Source organism: Phacochoerus africanus, chromosome 2 (genome assembly GCF_016906955.1).
Source record: "Phacochoerus africanus isolate WHEZ1 chromosome 2, ROS_Pafr_v1, whole genome shotgun sequence".
Classification (NCBI taxonomy): Eukaryota; Metazoa; Chordata; class Mammalia; order Artiodactyla; family Suidae; genus Phacochoerus; species Phacochoerus africanus.
Window position 1 is genome coordinate 92952542 of NC_062545.1, and position 19296 is coordinate 92971837.

General features: G+C 33.7%; 1 pseudogene; it reads right to left on the reverse strand.

The window, feature by feature from the left end:
- Positions 1 to 2941: 2941 nt before the first annotated feature.
- On the reverse strand, positions 2942 to 3861 carry LOC125121066 (olfactory receptor 4C16-like; annotated as a pseudogene).
- Between the last annotated feature and the right edge of the window lie 15435 nt (positions 3862 to 19296).

Genomic DNA, 19296 nt, shown 5'->3' on the forward strand with positions numbered 1-19296 from the left:
TTTATGGGGTTCACAACAAAGCCCGCGCTTTTACAAACTAATCATTTTAAAATATCACAAACCAGTCAATTCAAAACTTCGAGAGCCCGCGCTTTGTGGACCAATTAATTTTAAGTTGTTCTGGAGTTACGTGTTTGTGCCTGTCCCTTGGTGGGGGAGACATATTGTCACCAAGATATATTTATCAGGATTCTCAACATTTTGTGGCACACCCGATCTTACTGGGGTCGGTTAGGCGATTAACTTCTCCTCTTTTTATCTTATGCAAGCAGCTTTACAGAAGCCAAACAAGCAGTTAGGAACCCTTTTCCCTGTTATCTCAAGCAGTTTCAAGAAGTTTCATGCATAGAGGCACATACTCAGGGGCCTGTTTTTCCCTTTCCACATAGTTTTGTACAGAACAGAAAGCAAGCCCTAAAACAGCAAAAAGTATGATCTTTTACCTATAGGGAACAGGGTCTGGAATTTGAAGGCATTTAGAGCTTCTTATTAACTTCCTGGGTTCTGGGAGGGTCAGGTTGCATTTTCATCCTTTCATTAGCATATGTTCTTTCTTTCCTCTGTTCTTTTGAGATGAGTAGGTTTTTTGTTTGTTTGTTTGTTTACTATTACATTCTATCTTCTCTCATGACATCTTTTTATTTAAATGGCTTTTTTTTTAATAAAGAGGAGTTTTAGGTTCACAGCAAAATTGAGCAGCAGATACAGATATCCCATGTGTGCCCTGTCTGTCCCATTAAGGCACTGCCTTCCCCATTAGTAACAACCCACAGAGGGATACATTTGTTCACTTGATGAAGTTACATTGACACATCACTATCAGCCAAAGCCCTGAGTTTACATTAGAGTTGACTCTTGCTGTTGTGCATCACATGGATATGGACAAATGTATAATGACACACATGTAATATCCATCATTATAGAACAATACAGAATAGTTTCCCGGCTTTACCTGTTCGTCCCTTCCTCCACTTTACCCCTTGGTAACCACTGAACTTTTTACTGTCTCCATAGTTTTGTCATTTCCAGAATGACATACAATGGCTGTCGTACAGTATGTAGCATTTTCGGACTGGTTTATTTTACTTAATAAAATGCACATAAGTTTTCTTTGTATCTTTTTTATGGCTTGATAGTTCATTTCTTTTTTTAGCATTGAATAATATTCATTTGTCTGGATATTCCAGTTTATCTATTCACTCACTGAAGGATATCTTCATTGTTTCCAAATGTTGGCAATTAAGAATAAAATTGCTATAAAATGAATGCAGATATTTGTGTGGATAGAAGTCTTTAATGCGTTTGGGTAAATGCCAAGGAGAGTGATTGCAGGATGGAATTCATAATTTATACCCATGATATAAGTATTGCTGTTTCAAAGCATAAGATCCTCCTCTGAGTATTTAATTATTTACTTTAATCAGTTAATATGTCAGCATGCAGTAACATCAACTGCCTACACTCTCTACTTCCGGAGAAGTATATCACCCTTAATATAAACATATTACCCTTAATTTGGGTGATACATTTTTAATTTTGCAGTGATAATAAGTGAATATTAAAACAAAATAGTAATTATTTCTCTTGTATATTTCAAGAGAAACTTATACGACCCTCAAATTCAGAAAGGACCAAATTAGAAACATAAATTTTACCAAAAGAATACCATTATAAGTATATACCCAATAGTCAAAGCCTTCCTAAAGTCAAAGAAAAAAAATCAGAAGTAGAATTATATCTCCATATTCTGGCACTGTTAGAAGGACCTAGGGGAACATATGGTAAGAATTCAAATTATAATGCCAAAAGGGTGAACATTTGTTCTTTACAACATTGAGATTCTGTATTATTTGAATCTGGTACTTTCTGCTGAGTCAGGAAGAATGATAAGTTGAAGGTCCATGATCTGACAGATGTGACCAAAGAAGTGTCTAATAAACAACACTATTTGAAAGAGATCAGTCAGGCTCTTTGGGAGAGCCTGTCAGGCTGCGGATGTAAGCATTTAAAAGTGTAAATAGGGAAGTTTTGTCTGGATATATGCCGAAGAATGAGATTGCTGGGTCATATGGTTCTATGTATAGATTTCTAACGTACCTCCTTACTGATCTCCATAGTGGTTGTACCAGCTTACATTCCCACCAACAGTGCAGGAGAGTTCCCTTTTCTCCACACTCCCTCCAGCATTCGTTATGTGTGGACTTATTAATGATGGCCTTTCTGACTGGTGTGAGGTGGTATCTCATGGTAGTTTTGATTTGCATTTCTCTAATAATCAGGGATGTTGAGCATTTTTTCATGTGCTTGTTGGCCTTCTGTATATTTTCCTTGGAGAAATGTCTATTCAGTTCTTTTGCCCATTTTTCCATTGGGTTGTTGGCTTTTTTGCTGTTGAGTTTTATATGTTGTTTGTATATTTTAGCTGTGTAGCACTGGGAACTATGTCTAGTCACTTATGATGGAGCATGCTGATGTGAGAAAAAAGTATGTATACATGTATGTGTAACTGGGTCACCATGCTGTACAGCAGAAAAAATGTTTTGGGGAAATAACAATTGATTACAATTTTTAAAAATTAAAAAAATTAAAAAAACTAATTACAGAAAAAAAGTGTAAATAACTATAAACAGAGAAGACCAGAAGTCAACATGGGGGTAGGAAAAACAGATCAAAACCATTGTTAGGCAGGCAAGAGGGGCAGAGACACAGTAGTGAAAAACATCCAAGGCAACGGATCTGCATTCCTGTTTATACCTGGTACTAATTCTCTACATAAAATTGACTGGACACTAATCAGGGTATGTGTTTACAGTGTTTATTTTCCTTAAGGAAACTAATACCAATTCCTATGAAAGGATTATATTAACACCACAGTATAAAATGTTATTCTCTAGGGATTTTGAGCTCAATCTAAACTATGAAGAAAACTTTGAAACTTCACTCATCTTTTGACATCTGAGATCAGCTTCTTGCTCCATAGCATCCTCATGGCATTTTTCACTTCTGCATCCTCAGTGTATAAATCAGAGGGTTGATCAAAGGTGTTCCAATTGTATAAAGCACAGCTATCATCTTATCCATGGAGAAGTAGTTGCAGGGCATGTGTATATAAATATGCAAGGACCAAAGAACAAGATGACCACCATGATGTGGGAGATGCAGGTGGAGAGGGCTTTTTTCCTCCCTTCTGCACTGTGGTCTCCCAAAGAATACAAGATGATGACATTGGAGAACATCAGCATGACAAAACTCACTGTACAGATGGCCCCACTGTTGGACACTAAGGGTAGGATGGTCACATAGGTGTCTGCACAGGCAAGTTCAGCAAAGACTCCAGGAAACAAAAACAGTGATCACTCACATTGGGACCGCAGAAAGGTAAATTAAAGGCTAGAAAATCCTGAGCTGAAAAGTGCACAAAGCATCTGACCCAGCCCACAGGCATCAGCATACCACAGACTCGGTGGCTCATGATGGTCGTGTAGCACAGGGGCTTACAGATGGCCACATAGTGGTCAACAGCCATGAGGATAAAGATGAAGATTGCCAGGTAGCCAAATACATTGTATGAAAAGGCTTGGATCATGCTCTCACTGAAAGATAGTGATCTTCTTCATGAGGGCATCCACAATCATTCTATGGGCTATGGAAGTAGAGAGGATGGTGTCAAATAAGGATAAGTGGAAAAGGAAGAAATGTATTCGACTCTCAGCTCATCTTGATGGTAGTAATAATGAGCAGGTTCCCCAGTAATGTCCCCAAACAGAAAATCAAGAAAGTGACAAACACGATTTTCTTCCTAAGAGGATCCTGTGCCAACCCAAGTAGAATAAACTCAGTTACATTATTGTTCAGCTGCATGATTTCATAAACGAGGAGAAAGGATGAGTGAAATGGATTATCTGCAAAAAAATAAATTACTGTATGTTGTGATATATGATATTATGAAATATTTTAAGTAAATTTTGCTTATTTATTATTTGCTTATTTATTAGGTATATTCTAGATATGGCTTCCTAATAATGTATATGTTTGTTTCTTCTTAATAATAACACTTTGTTCCTCAATTTGTAATGAGCATTTCATAGGGTCATTATGAATCTCATATAAGCTTGTGAATATTTAACTTTCCTATAAAACTATTTAAACACAATCCCTTGTTAGATTTGACATGATTCTGATTAATTCTGTGCCTACATAGTTACTGCATATGGCCCCATTTTGTTATTTCCTTTGTTATCTTTTGGCCATATTCAGTAAATGCTGAATGGGACATGTTTTGCATTGTGCATCTCTCATCATTTAGTATATATTTTACTGCCCTTCTTGGTTTGTGATATAATGTCATACACCAATATTAGCACCTTCAAGAATATCTTATTTATACATTCATTTATACTTTTCATATTTGTTATATATATTTATTAAATAGCATGTTATTTATAAATATAGATATGCTCTATATCTTCAGTATGAACTCTCTCCCAGCTACTCCACCTTGAAAAGACGAAAGACATATTGCCTTCAAACAACCTGTTGCACTTTCACACGTTTATATTTAATCCTTGACATATATGATGAACAGGAGGAATATACTTTGGTATTTGATAATATCTCAGAAATATCCATTACTATTTTTTTTTTCATTCTCCAATTGGAAAGCACATTTTAGAACACTCACATTTCCTGACGTTACATTTCTAAATGAAAGGGAGGTTAGGAGTTCCTGTCATGCCTCAGCGGAAATGAATCTGACTAGTATCCCTGAGGATACATGTTCCATCCCTGGCCTCACTCAGTGGGTTAATGATCCGATGCTGCCGTGAGCTGTGGTGTAGTTCCCAGAAGCAGCTTGGATCCTGCGTTGCTATGGCTGTGGCGTAGTCTGGCAGCTACAGCTCTGTTTCAACCACTAGCCTGGGAACCCCTCCATATGCTGCGGGTACAGCCCTAAAAAAAAAAATACACACGCACACACACACACACACACGCATGCACACACACAAAAGGGAGATTATATTTTAGCCAATAGTTCATATTTTTAAAAATTCAAGCTTTTACTTAAGCATCTTAAATCTGGATGGTTTTCTTTTGGGGGAGGATGTCACCTGGCATTTGGTATAGGATCCAATCATATTTATATTCCCAGTGGAATCTGTATGTTACCTGAAAACCCCACATTCCTAGAACAGAGTAAAAGAGCAGAAGAGAGAGGGAAATGTAGTTTTCCAAAAGAGTCAGAATAGATATTAACTGATATCTTTGTTCAATTTGTTTTCATCCTGGTAATTAATTATTCAAATTGAAATGTCCCTTCTTTCAGTGAAGATTTGTTTTATTTCCCATTTAGAAAGAAGTGTTATTATGGGGTCATTTCCAAGAACAAATTTTGTTCTTTAGCTCTTTCTTATGAAGATGATTCTGGCACTGGCACTATATGCAAGTAAATGTAAGATATTTAAATATAATCTGCAAAACTTAATTTATTCCAGTCTGCTTCTCCTCAGTCTCATCCAGCCTTCAATACATTGTCTCAAAAGTTGTGAGCAGCCAAGGCACAGATTATGATAGGCTAACTAGGCACAAGATTTCCTTAAATATATTTTTCTCTTCCAGGGTGAATTTTCTTCTCTTCAACAGAGATGAAATATCTCTTATTCCTAAAAAAAAGAAAACATCTTGAGAAAAGGTCTAATAAAGTTATTTAGTTTGGATTTACAAGTGTTACAAAAATCTCTTTGGATTTGTGCATAATCTTAAACTGTAAGGGAACAGTCTCGATATCTTAATCATTACAAAAAGCTCTTTCTTTCCTTTATTGATTTAATAGGGAAATGTATCATAAAGTATTGACACTTAAAATGTGTAGGCATTGGTAGCAAGATAATGTGAAAATCTGTGTCACTTCATATTCCCTGATGTTGGCCATTCTTTTGAATATATAGTTTTTAGTTTGTATGTTATCAAATGCATTTTCCTATCATTTTCTAAGACAAGATTATTTCTTTTTTTAACATTTGAACTTGCATATTTAAGATAAATTACGAATTATAAATACATAAGATTGTTAATAATAATGTCTACCCATCTGAATATTTAGTTTCAAAAAGTATTGCTACTCAAATCTGCAGCCATAAAGCCCATTTCTGTGCATTCAAGTTCCAAGCGATCCAAACTGCTTTAGTCATATATTTAGTAATTTTTTGAAAAAAAAGCTTTTTATGTTCTCAAGTACATTTCAGTGATTCTCCTTTTATCTTGCAAGTAAGATGCTCAGTAAGAACTTTTAAATTGAACATTTCCTACAACCCCATAAAAAGTAATATTTACCTTATTGTTTTAGCATTTGCTGATTACAAGCCACATTAGTATTATGAACTTATATATCTCTTCTATCTATCATGTATGGTAGATAAACAAATATATGCCAACTTTACATAGCTAAAAAATAAAGAAGAAAACAAATGCAAACATGAAAATAATTTATCACTTACTGTTAGAAGACTCTCTGAATTAGCCTCAAGTCTGCCTATCCTTTTTTGTTACCAGCTTTATTATAGAACACTGGAAAAAATTCATCTCTGCATTCCAGGGGGAATATTTTAATATTTAATGGTGTAAGTTATTAACATCCTACAGAGTTTATTCCCCAAAGTTTCTGTTCATTCAGATTCATCCTAGATGTAATAAACTCAACTTTTAGTTTGTCCATTTAGCCTGTAACATAGCAAGTTAATCTGCCTCATAGTCAGGAGTTTGATACAAACAAGGATTCCTAGTTATTATTTCTCTCAGTCTGAAAAACAGGTATCAGGGAAAAAGAAAAAAAAAAGAGAGTGGTGGAGGACAGGAAGAAGAAATTATGTCCCTGGTAGAAGAGAAAGTGGGCTAACAAACACTACCATGCTCCCACCCAGTGCCCTAAGTTACAAACTTCTGCATTAGGAAACAAACTTTGCTAGCTCTTTTGATTTTTTTTCTTTACAAATCCAGGGAAAACACTATTGTGCTTGAAACCAGAGGTTCTATTCTATGGGCTCCAGGCATTCCTCACCTGGAGCTACAGACATATTGCAAGTGATCTGAAGATTAATATGTATATGGAACTATTTGTACAAACTGAATATGTATCTCATATTTGTCAAATTAACTTCCATTTATTTTTAATTCATATTAGTAAAAGACACATCTTAAAGGAAACAATTTATTGAAATAATCATGTTTACCAAGTATTTATTGATTAGCTTTTATATACTAGGCTCTGTGTTTGTCGCTTTTCATAACTCACCTTTTAATTCATATAATAATTCCACTAAATTGGTATTAAAAATGGAATTTTTTAGAAAAAGAAACTGGAACTGACCGAAGTTAAGCTGCTTGCCTACGTTATACATTTAATAATTTCAGTACTGAGAACTGTACTAAAACTGTTTCATTCCATGGTTTGTTCTCATTCCACACATTTTCCTTATACTATTCTAAATTGAAAACCAAAAAAAAAAAAAAAGTTGGAGTTCCTGTTGTGGCTCAGCAGTCAGTGAACCTGAGTAGCATCCATGAGGACGTGGGTTTGATCCCTGGCCTCACTCAGTGGGTTAAGGATCTGGCGTTGCCATGAGCTGTGTGGTGTAGGTAGCAGATGTGGCTCAGATCTGGCATTGCTGTGGCTGTGGTGTAAGCTGGCAGCTACAGTCTGATTGGACCCCTAGCCTGGGAACCTCCATATGCCATAGGTGCAGCCCTATAAAAATAAGAAGACAGAAAAAAAAAGAAAGAAAGAAACCAGAGAGTACCAGAAAGTGATGATAATAATGAAAAAATATTTCTAATAGATTAGTGATGCTATCTCAGGTTGTGGTGTCTAGAATTTACAGTAATGTTGAAATCCCAATAGCTATAGGATATACAGGTGAACATTTTCATGTTTTCAGTAATTTTTTTAAAATATGAATTTCAAGTCAAAGCTGTAAAATTATGTTTGAGAATAATTACTGAAAATAATAGTTTTAATCAGAGGCAGCAATACTCATATCAGACAATATAAAATTTAAAACATTCTATAAAGAAGACAAAGGCAGGAATTATATAATGATAAAGGAATTCATACAAGAAGATATTATAATCATTAATATATATGCACCCAATTTAGGAGCACCTAAATATATTAAGCAGGTATTAACAGACTTAAAGGTAGAAATTAAAAATAATACAGTAATAGTAATGGACTTAAATTTAAATAAGTAATATTGTTACAATACCATACTATCCGGAGTTCCTGTTGTGGCTCAGTGGTTAACAAATCTGACTAGGAACCATGAGGCTATGGGTTCAATCCCTGGCCTCACTCAGTGGGTTGAGGATCTGGTGTTGCCATGAGCTGTGGTGTAGGTCACAGATGTAGCTTAGATCCTGTGTTGCTGTGCCTCTGTTGTAGGCTGGTGGCTATAGCTCCATTTAGACCCCTGGTCTGGGAACTTCCACATGCCATGAGTGTGACCCTAAAATGACAAAAGACAAAAAAAAATAATCCGTACTATCCAAAGCAATATACAGATTGAATGCAATCATTATCAAAATACCTATGACAGTTTTCAAAGAACTAGAACAAATAATCCTAAAGTTTGTATGCAACCATGAAGTTTCTGAGTTGATGAAACAACATTAAGAAAAAATAACAAAGTTAAAACTATCATTCTTCTTGACTTCAAACTGTATTACAAAGCTTGAATAATCAAAATTGTATGGTACTGACATAAAAACAGACAGATGAACCAGTGGAAAAGAATAGAGAACCGAGAAATAAACCCACATACTTATTGTCAATTAATCTATGGCAAGGGGACCAAGAATATACAATAGAAGAAATAGAATCCTTCAGTAAGTGGTGCTGGAAAAACTGGATAGCTACCTGTAAAATAATGAAAGTCGGACATTCTCTAACACTATATATATATATATATACAAAGAAGCTCAAAATGGATTAAATGTAAGACCTGAATCCATATCTGGAAGAAGACATAGACAGAATACTGTTTGGCATAAATTTCAGCAGTATTTTTGAATCTGTCTCCAAGGCAATAGAAATAAAAGCAAAAATAAACAAATGTGGCCTGTTTAAGGCTTTTTCACAGCAAAGGAAATCATCAACAAAACAAAAAAGTAACCAAATGATTGGGAGAAAGGACTTGTAAATAATATGACTGATAAGGGTTAATGTCTAAAATATAAACATCTCATACAACTCAATATAAAATAAACAACCAGGTTAAAAAATAGGCAGAAGCTCTGAACAGACTTTTTTTTTTTCCCCCAGAGACATACAGATGGCCATAGGCACATGCAAAGATACTCGACATCATTAGTCATAGAGAAATTCAAATCAGAACTGCAATGAGATATCATCTTATACCTATCAGAATGGCTTTCATCAAAAAGAGCAAAAATAACAAGTGTTGGCAAGTATATGGAAAAAAGGGAAGCCTTGTTTGCTCTTGGTATGAATATAAATTGGTTCAGCCACTATGAGAAATAGCATGGCAGTTCTTCAAATGCTAAAATAGAATTAGCATATGATTCACTAAGTCCTTTCCTGAGTATATAACTGAAGAAAAGTAAAACACCATTTATATCTGCACCCCCAATATTCATAGCAGCATTATTTACAATTGCCAAGATATGAAAACAATCTAAGTATCCATTAATGGATGAATGGATAAATAATACATGTATTCACACACACACACACACACACACACACACACACACAAGAATACTATTCAGCAATAAAAATGAAATTTTGCCATTTGCAACATCATGGATGGACTTGGAGAGTGTTGTGCTAAGTGAAATAAGTCATATAGAGAAAGATAAATACTGTATTATATCACTTATATGTGGAACCTAAAAAAGTATATGTGTTATCTCATCATTGTTATATTTGCAATAACCTAATAAAATATGATGTTGTTAATCTTTCCATACACTTATTTTTCATCAATATGTCTTTGGTAATATGCCTAGACTAATCATCTGCCCAGTTTTTAAAAAATTGGATTGCTTGTTTTCTTATTGTTGCTCTTAACTGTTCTTTGTATATTTTGGTTATGGGTCCTTTGTCAGATATGTGTTTTGGTACAGTCGCTTTCAGTCTGTGGCTACTATTTTCATTTTCATAACAGTGTCTCTTGCAGAGCAGAGATAATTGATTTTAATGAAGTGCATCTTAATACTTTTTTAAATTATGGGTGTAAACATAGCATATTTATAGATTTATAGATTTTTCAAAATTGTTTTTTCAGTGCCACACCCGCAGCTTACGAAGTTTCCCAGACTAGGGGTCAAATTGGAGCTATAGCCGCTGGCCTACACCACAGCCACAGCAACGTGGGATCCGAGCTGCATTTGCGACCTACAACACAGCTCTCCGCAACACTGGATTCTTTACCTACTGAGCAAGGCCAGGGATCAAACCTGCATCCTCATGGGTACTAGTCAATTTCATTTCCATTGAGCCACAATGGGAATTTGCATAGATTTTTATTCTTAGCAGAGTTTTAGGTTCACAACAAATTTTGTGGAAAATGCAGAGTACCCGTGAACCTTTCGCCTCCCTGCTCCTCACACACAAAACCTCTCCCTTCATCAACATCCTGAACTAGAACAGTGCTTGTGGTTACAGTCAAGGAAATTGATATGCCATTGACACATCATAATCTGCCAAAGTCCATGGGTTACGTTTAGGGTTCGCTCCTAGTATAGTACACCACACAGGCTTAGATCTGTGTATAATGACAGGTAACTACCATTATAATATCATACACAATAATTTCAGTGCCTTAAAGTCCTCTGTGTTCTGCCTATTCATCCCTCTTATTAAACTTAATGAAGGGAAGCCCCACTAAAATGGGGTTAGGAGGCCAGAAGGGGGAGCTCTCATGCACATACCCTCAACGCAGATCCCAACAGAAAGAGATGTGGCTTATATCTCTGGTGGGATGTGATACTTCACTGCCACCAGCAGGAGGAAGAATGTGTTCTTACCTGGCAACACCTCAGTCAACAAGAGACTTAAATCAGGTGACAAAAGCCACTGGAGTCAAGCTCTCAGTGTCCTCCAGTGAACTTGTTTATAACAGTGCGTCCTAACTGCCCCTTCACTATAAGTTTCCTCTTTTTTGTTTTACTAGGTTTACATGTGGTTTGTGGGAGTTACATGTTTCTAATTGCAATTCTTCCCTCTTCCTGAATCAACCTGTTTTACTGGTGAAATAACTGGCTCTTTTATTATGTTAGGTTAACACCTCTCTCTCTCCAACTCCTGACAAGCACTCATCTCTTTATTTTATTCCTTTTTTTTTTCTTTTCAGAATCTTATATAGTTGGAATCCTGCAGTATGTCGCCTTTTCAGATTGTGCTCTTTCATTTCAGTAGTATGCATTTAAAATCCCTTTGTGTCTTTTCCTGGCTAGATAGTGCTTTTTAATTTTTTTTAGTGCTCAATAATATTTCATCATGGATAAAGCACAGTTCACTTACCTTTGCACATACTGAAGAACATCTTGGTTGAGTCCAAGTCTTAGTAATTATGAATTAATGTTTATGTAAATATCTGTGTACAAGTTTTCATGAAACATAAGTTTTCATTTCATTTGCATAAATAATGTGTTGTTAGACTGTTGGGTATATATAGGTTAGGTTTTGTAAAACACAAAAGCGTATTTCTGTGTGGCTATTCCATTTTGTATTCTGATAGGCAATGCATGAGAGTTTCAGTTGCTCTATATGCTTGATAGTTAGTGTTGTAGTGTTTTGGATGTGGCTTTTTATATATTGGTGCCTAGTGTCATCTTCTTTTATAGGGGCATAGGTGCATCTTGTTTTAGTTGAAATTCTTTAATGGCATTTGATGTTGATTATCTTTTTCTATCTTATTTTTCATCTCTACATATTCCTTTTTATATCTGAAGACATTTTTTAAGAGAAGATAATTCTTTTATTTATTCTATAAAGTTTTTATTGTGATAAAATACTTGAGAAACACCCTCTTAACAAACTTTAAATTACACAACAGAATAATATTAACCATAAGCACATGTTGTACACTTGCTCTGGAACTTATTCATCTTCTATAATTAAAATTTTTCCCTAGTTCTGGCAACTGCCATCATGCTATCTGTTTGTAGGAGTTTGACTCTTGTGTATACCTCCTATAAGTGGAATCATACAGTATTTGTCCCTGTCTATCTGGCTTATATCATTTGGCATAGTGTTGACCAGGTTCATCCAAGTTTTGCATATGGCAGGATTTCCTTTTTAAAAGACTATATAATATTCCATTGTGTGTATATACCATCTTTTCTTTATCATTTCATCTTTTAATAAACAGTTTGTTATCATATCTTGGCTATTGGGAACAATGTTACAATAAAGAGGAGAGTGTAATTATCTCTTTGCATTCCTGATAGCAATACATTTGGATATATACATCCAGAAGTAAAAATTTGTATCATACGACAATTCTATTTTCAATTTTTTGAGGATAAACCATACTGTTTTTCCTAGGGGTTGCATTATTTTACATCACCATGAGCAGCATAAAGGTTTTCCACTTTTTCCATATATGTGACAACACTTGCTATCTTTGTTATTTTAATAAATATATCCTACTCAATGGGAGATGATATCTCATTGTGGTTTTGTTTACATTTCCCTGATAATTAGTGATGTTGATCACATATACCAGTTGACAGTCTTTGTGTCTTCCTTGGAGAAATGTCCGTTCAAGTCCTCTTTTCATTTATTAATTGGGTTGTTAATTCTTTTCTATTAAATTGTAGGAATTTCTTGTATATTATATTTTCTGTCTTAATATTGTATTGTGTATGTGATTTACAAATAGTTTCTCCCATCATAGGTTGGTTGTTCACCATGTATAAGCTTTCCTTTTCTGTGCTTAGTGATGTTGTCTCACTTGTCTAAATTTGATTATTTTGCTTGTGCTTTTTTGTGTCTTTTCAAGAAATCATTGGCAAGCTTGTTGTTAAATTTTTCATTTCTGTTTTTATCAAGGAATTTTACAGTTCCAATTCCTCCATTAAATTTTTTAATTCATTTTAAATTGATTGTGTATATGATGTAACAATAAGGGTACACTTTCTTTCATATGATTTGGTTATCCAGTTTCTCAACTTATTTGTTCAAGAGACTCTCCTTTCCCAACTGTATATTCTTAGTTTGCATCAAGGAACTGTTGAGAATATATACTTGGGGTTTTGGGGTCCCTATTTGTGCCTTTGCTCTATACGTTTGTCTTTTACGGTGGTATCATCCCATTTTAATTACTGTAGCTTTTTAATATATTTGGAGATTAGGAAGTCTAATTCTTCCAGATTTATTTTGATTTCTCAATAGTAATTTGTCCAATTGGAGAAATTTGTGGTTCCATGTGAATTTTAGAATTGTTTTTATTTCTATAAATAACTGTCATTGCCAGAGTTCCCTGGTGATCTAGTGGTTAAGGATTTGGCTTTATTAGGGCTGTGGCTCATATTTTATCTCTGGCCTTGGAATCTGCATGACATAGGTATGCCCCCTAATCTTTGACATGAACTCTCTCAGCCTTTTTTAGGACAAAAAATCCTACCCCAAACTTTGAAAATGTATGTTTTGCATTTACTTCCTTTTAGAACCTAAGGTACTTCTATATAAGATACATCGATTGTAAAATCCAAACTCATTTTGCTTTTATTAGAGAGCAAACTTACTTACAAAAATTATGTCCTCTCTATGATTATTAACATTAAATGATCCATGAAATTGGTATATTAAAAAAGAAAGAAAGTGGGAGTTCCCCAGTGATACAATGGCTTAATGATCCAGTGTTGTCACTGCAGTTGCTTAGGGAACTTCCTCATGCCTCAGGCGCAGCAAAAGACATGGGGGAGAGAGAGAGAAAGTAAAGAAAGAAGAGAAAAAGATATAAGAACTTTTTAGATACACATTTATAAAAGTATTGAAGTCTTTCATGTGGAATTTTCATAGTGTAACATTCAAATTAATATTTGCAACATTATAATAATGCTCAAGATTTTAAAAAACTATTTGCACAAGGAAATATTGCATATTCATTAAATGTGTATTTATGTGTATTTATACTAGGGTAAACTATAGAATATTTGAAGATATTAATATATGTGTTAATAAAAGATGTACTTGTAGTGAATTTGTATAAAAATCCAAATAAAATATTTTGAACATGGTAATGAGAAATTGAGATTTCTCTTGATAATATAACTTTTTTTGATAGACTATTTTAAAAGAATACTTTCAGGCTTACAGAAAAATTACCAAAGAAAAAAATACATAGAACTTAGAGTTCCCATCTATGCTCTATATCCCCTTCACCAATATACTGTTTACTGACAACTCAACAATTAGGTAATACATTTGTTACAAATGAGGAATCAGTATTAATCTATTTTTACTAAAGTTTGTAGTTTACAATTTGTTTTACTCTTTGTGTTGTAGAATTTTATGGGTTTTGTGTCAACATCTTGTACCAAAGTGGAATATGTGTTACAATCAATGAATTTGGCTTATACACTATTATCACCTAAAGACCACAGATAAAATGAAGGTTTATTTTTGGAGTTGTAATTCTATGAATTTTGACCTATATGTAATGAAATGTATCCACATTCTAGTATCATGCACAATAATTTCACTGTCTTAAAAATCAATTGTGCTCTGGCTCTTTCTATCTCCTCCACAACCCCTGTTAACCACAAATCTTTATACTGTCTCCACTGTTCTTGCCTTTTCCAGAATGTCCTATAGGTGGAATCATATGATATGTAGCCTTTCACATTGGTTTCTTTACAAAGTAATATGCATTGAGGTTTCTTCCATGTCTTTTTAATGGCTTGATAAGTTTCTTTGCAATGCTCATTAATATTCCATTGTGGTTATAGTACAGTTTATCTACCCATTTACTTACTACAGAGCACCTTGATTGATTCCCGGATTTCACAGTTATGAATTAGAGCAGCTATAAGCAATTGTATGCAATTTTTTCGTGTGGACATGACTTTTTAACCCCTTTGGGTAAAGACTATGTTGTGTGATTACTGCATTGTATGATACTAATAGCTTAGTTTTGTAAAAAAACCTCCGTAGTTTCTTCCAACATGAATGTACCATTTTGCATTCTCACCAGTTGGATGAGTACCTGCTTCATCACATTGTCACCAGTATTTGATGTTGTTTGTAATTTGGCTTTTTAATAGGTTCATAGTTGTATCTTGATGTTTTAATTTGCAGCTCTTTAATGACATATGATATTGATCATCTTCTCATATATTGTCATCTATATATTTTATTTATAATATTTCAATATGTTTTAATTTTTATAGTATTTTTATTTTAGTGAGAACATATTTTATTTTTATTTTAGCATTTTATTTTAGTGAGAAATTTATAGTGTTTTATTTCATTTTATAGTATTTTTATTTTAGTAAGACCTGCCCTCTTGACAAACTTTGAAGTATACAGTGCACTATGGTTAACTACAGTGTTTTAAAGCATATTTTTAGAATTTACTAATCTTGTGTAATTGATTTTAAATATCCATTGAAGATAATTCTCCATTTTTCCTTCCATGCAAAACCTGACAACAACCGTTCTCTTTTCTCTTTCTGGGTCTATTTTTTATATCTCATATAAGTGGACTCATGTAATAAAACTTTTACTTCATTTCCCCAGGTTTAATTTGACTAAAAGTATTCTCAAATCACACAAAACATCTATTATTTTGTCCTTTGTATCTTCTTTTACTTCTATTTTCAATCTTTTTAAAAAAACTTATCTTTTAGGTTATTTATTTTCTCGTCTACTTCCTACTTTTAATTATTCATCTGAAATGAAAATCAGCATGAAAGCCTATGGTGAATGTGGTGTGTGTGTGTGTGTGTGTATGTGTGTGTGTGTGTGTGTGTGTGCATGCACACTTATCATACTGGAGTTATAGAGGAATGTATTAGGTAAGTTTATAATAGATTATGACATTTTCATTCTGTGTTAACTATATATATGCACTTATCATACTATATATATGCACTTATCATACTGGAGTTATACATGAATGTATTAGGTAAGTTTATAATATATTATGACATTTTCATTCTGTGTTAACTATATGGACCTCCTCATGCATCACATGCCAACTTTTGGACACCAGTGCAGAAACTTAGCTTTGAAATATCCGAGAAATCAAAGAAATGTGAGAACAGTGAAATCTAATGTTATTTTATTTTACTTATTTATTTTTTTTTTATGGAAGTTCCCAGGTTAGGGGTTGAGTTGGAGCTGTAGTTGCCAGCCTACACCACAGCCACAGCAACACAGGATCCAATATGCATCTGCAACCTACACCACAGCTCATGGCAATGCCGGATCCTTAACCCACTGAGCAAGGTCAGAGATTGAACCTGTGTGCTCATGGATGCTAGTCAGATTCATTTCCTCTGAGCCACGACAGGAACTCCTTCATGTTATTTTAATAATGAGTTTATTCTAAAATAATTTTTGACAGGAGGTAATGATGGTTTTGGTAAGGTTTTATGAATAAGATAACAAATAGATAACAAGTAGTATCTTCATTTTTTATAAAGGTAAAATTTCATGATATAACCATTGACATCAAATCCCAGGTTCAAGTGTTAATATGATCTGCCCACTCTGGACACCAAATTCTATTGGAAATTACAATATATGAATCCAGATGACCTCTGCGTTGGGAAAGTACACTTTCCAATTGGCAATCATTTATCTTCTGTATTATTGTTTTCTGAATAAAATTGAAACCATATATTTTATTCAATCTATTTAATGGATTGCTTATGAAAAAATGAAATATATACATTACAAAAAATAAATAGTTCCTCAAATATAATAAACACTAATTTATTAGGGTAGAGTGTTGTGTAAATAGAGAAAACCTATGCCTGGCTCACCCTAATATGTTTTTACATTACTTAAACTTAGTAATACAGTTATAAATACTTCCTAGTAAATGTTATAAACATTGGTGGGGGAGTACAGGAGAGATGGGGAGAGGGTGAAGGGAGGGAGAGAGAGGTAAAGTAAACACAGTTTTAGCAGTGAAAATCCACTCAAATTGTCCAGTCAATAATGAGATTTAATCTTTTGCCTTTGACTAAGTTTATTTCTTTTTGCTTTACCTCACATTTTTAGTTATTTACAGTTATGAATTCAGTTTACATCATTAAACTTTACATTTTTAAATTTATAACATGTTGTCTAAAGTTAGATTCTTCCCCTTATTATTTTCCGAGTCTTTCAACATATTTTATTGACACAAGGAGATGCTAAGACTAAAATGAAGGGTAAATAGAGTGATAACATTTGCCATCAATATGAATATTCTTTCAAATTTCATTCATGTTAAGCACTAGGAAATTTAGAAAATGAACTCAGGAATCTCCAAGTTATAGTTGAAACTTTTCAATAGAGAATCCTTTGCATCTATATTCTTCAGTGTCCCATAGCCTGACTTTGGTAAGAGAAGGTAGAAATAAGAGAAATTATTATTTATCCACATATAATAAATATAGGCATTATTTTATATACCTCATCACAAATATTTTCCAAATAATAGCACAAGTAAAAGCATAAGTGTCAAGCTGATAAAATGCATGCATAACATATATGCCATACAAAAGCATAATTTCCTCAAGTATAAATGGATTTCAAGGGCCAATCTTTTAAAACACAGCACAGAGGAATCATGAGCAAAAGAACTGATCCTGAAAAAAAACCTTATTAAAATTAAGTATGTGAAAAGAAGTTCAATTTCATTCTAGTTAAGTGTATGCAAATTTAAATCATGATCAGGTAACTTTTCACTTGCCAGATTAACAAAGTGATCTTCTGATAAATATCTAAGTATGGTTGAAAATTTCTATGGGAAGCAATCTCACATTTTTGGTAGGAATTTAATCTCATAGGGAGTGATTTCCAACACATGATATTACTACCACATATAGACATAGGTCTAGTGATTCTATTTGCTACAGATAATCTCACTCATAGACACAGAATAGTCACTGCAGCCCCTTCCATGATAACAAAAGTAGGAAATTGCTTCAATGCCTATGAGAAGAAAGCTGAATAAATGAGGGATAGTACTTTATACAATCATTTTAAAAATATTTTAATTAAAGTATAGTTGATTTACAATGTTCCTTCAATTTCTGTTGTACAGAAAAGTGACCCACTCATACATACATGTACTTTCTTTTTTTAAATACTATCTTCCATCATGTTCTAAGATGATGGGACTGTGCTGTACAGTAGGACTCCATTGCTTATCTATTCCAAATGTAACAGTTGGCATCTACTAATCCCAAACTCCCCCTTTATCGCAATCATTAACCAAAATGAATTAGATACATATGCAGTGATTTCCAAAATATGTTGTAGAGTGAGTTAAAAACTGGAAGTGTGGGGTACTAACATTTGTCAATAACAGAATAATATATATCACATATAGGTATATGCTTATATAAATTTATTTCATTTACAAGAACACCAAAATAGCATAAAACTTGTGGTCTTTGGTTGGGAAAATTTCATCTTGTTATCAAAGCTGAGAGGATGATCTGTGTTTTAAGCTATTCCCTTTGGTAATATTTGAAAATATGTCATGATTATGCTGCATTAAAAATAAAACTTTTAAAAAAATCTCATCTTACAAAGTGATTTCTCAGTTACATTGGCATATGACATATCCAGAAAGTCAGTGAAAAAATTAAGTTTCCACTGGATACAATTCAATAGTTATTGACACTATTCTATACTTACTTATTGTTAAGGGACACGTGTGTCCTGCTGTATCTGCAGCAAAATCATAGTGTTCATGTAACATTTCCACAAAGATTCAAATAGATAGTTTATCTTTTTGGCTGTCTCTCACACCACATATACCAATAGAAGTACCCATTTCCATCAGGGGCTCTGGTGCACAATTATATTTCCGTCAACCTGAGATTGTAAAGCACTACTAAAAAATTCCCCAAACTTTCCCTGATTCCACAAGTGCTTTTAATGTATTAGATGTGCACTGTGACATTTATTAAATTTATTTTCTCCAAGTAATAAATATAGTCAAATTAATTCTAAATACAAATATTACCAGTTTTGATGGGATGTTATGTAGAAGTTAGGCTATTCAGTGGAAGCCTGGATCTCTTTGATCTCACAAAGAGACCTAGGTTCCA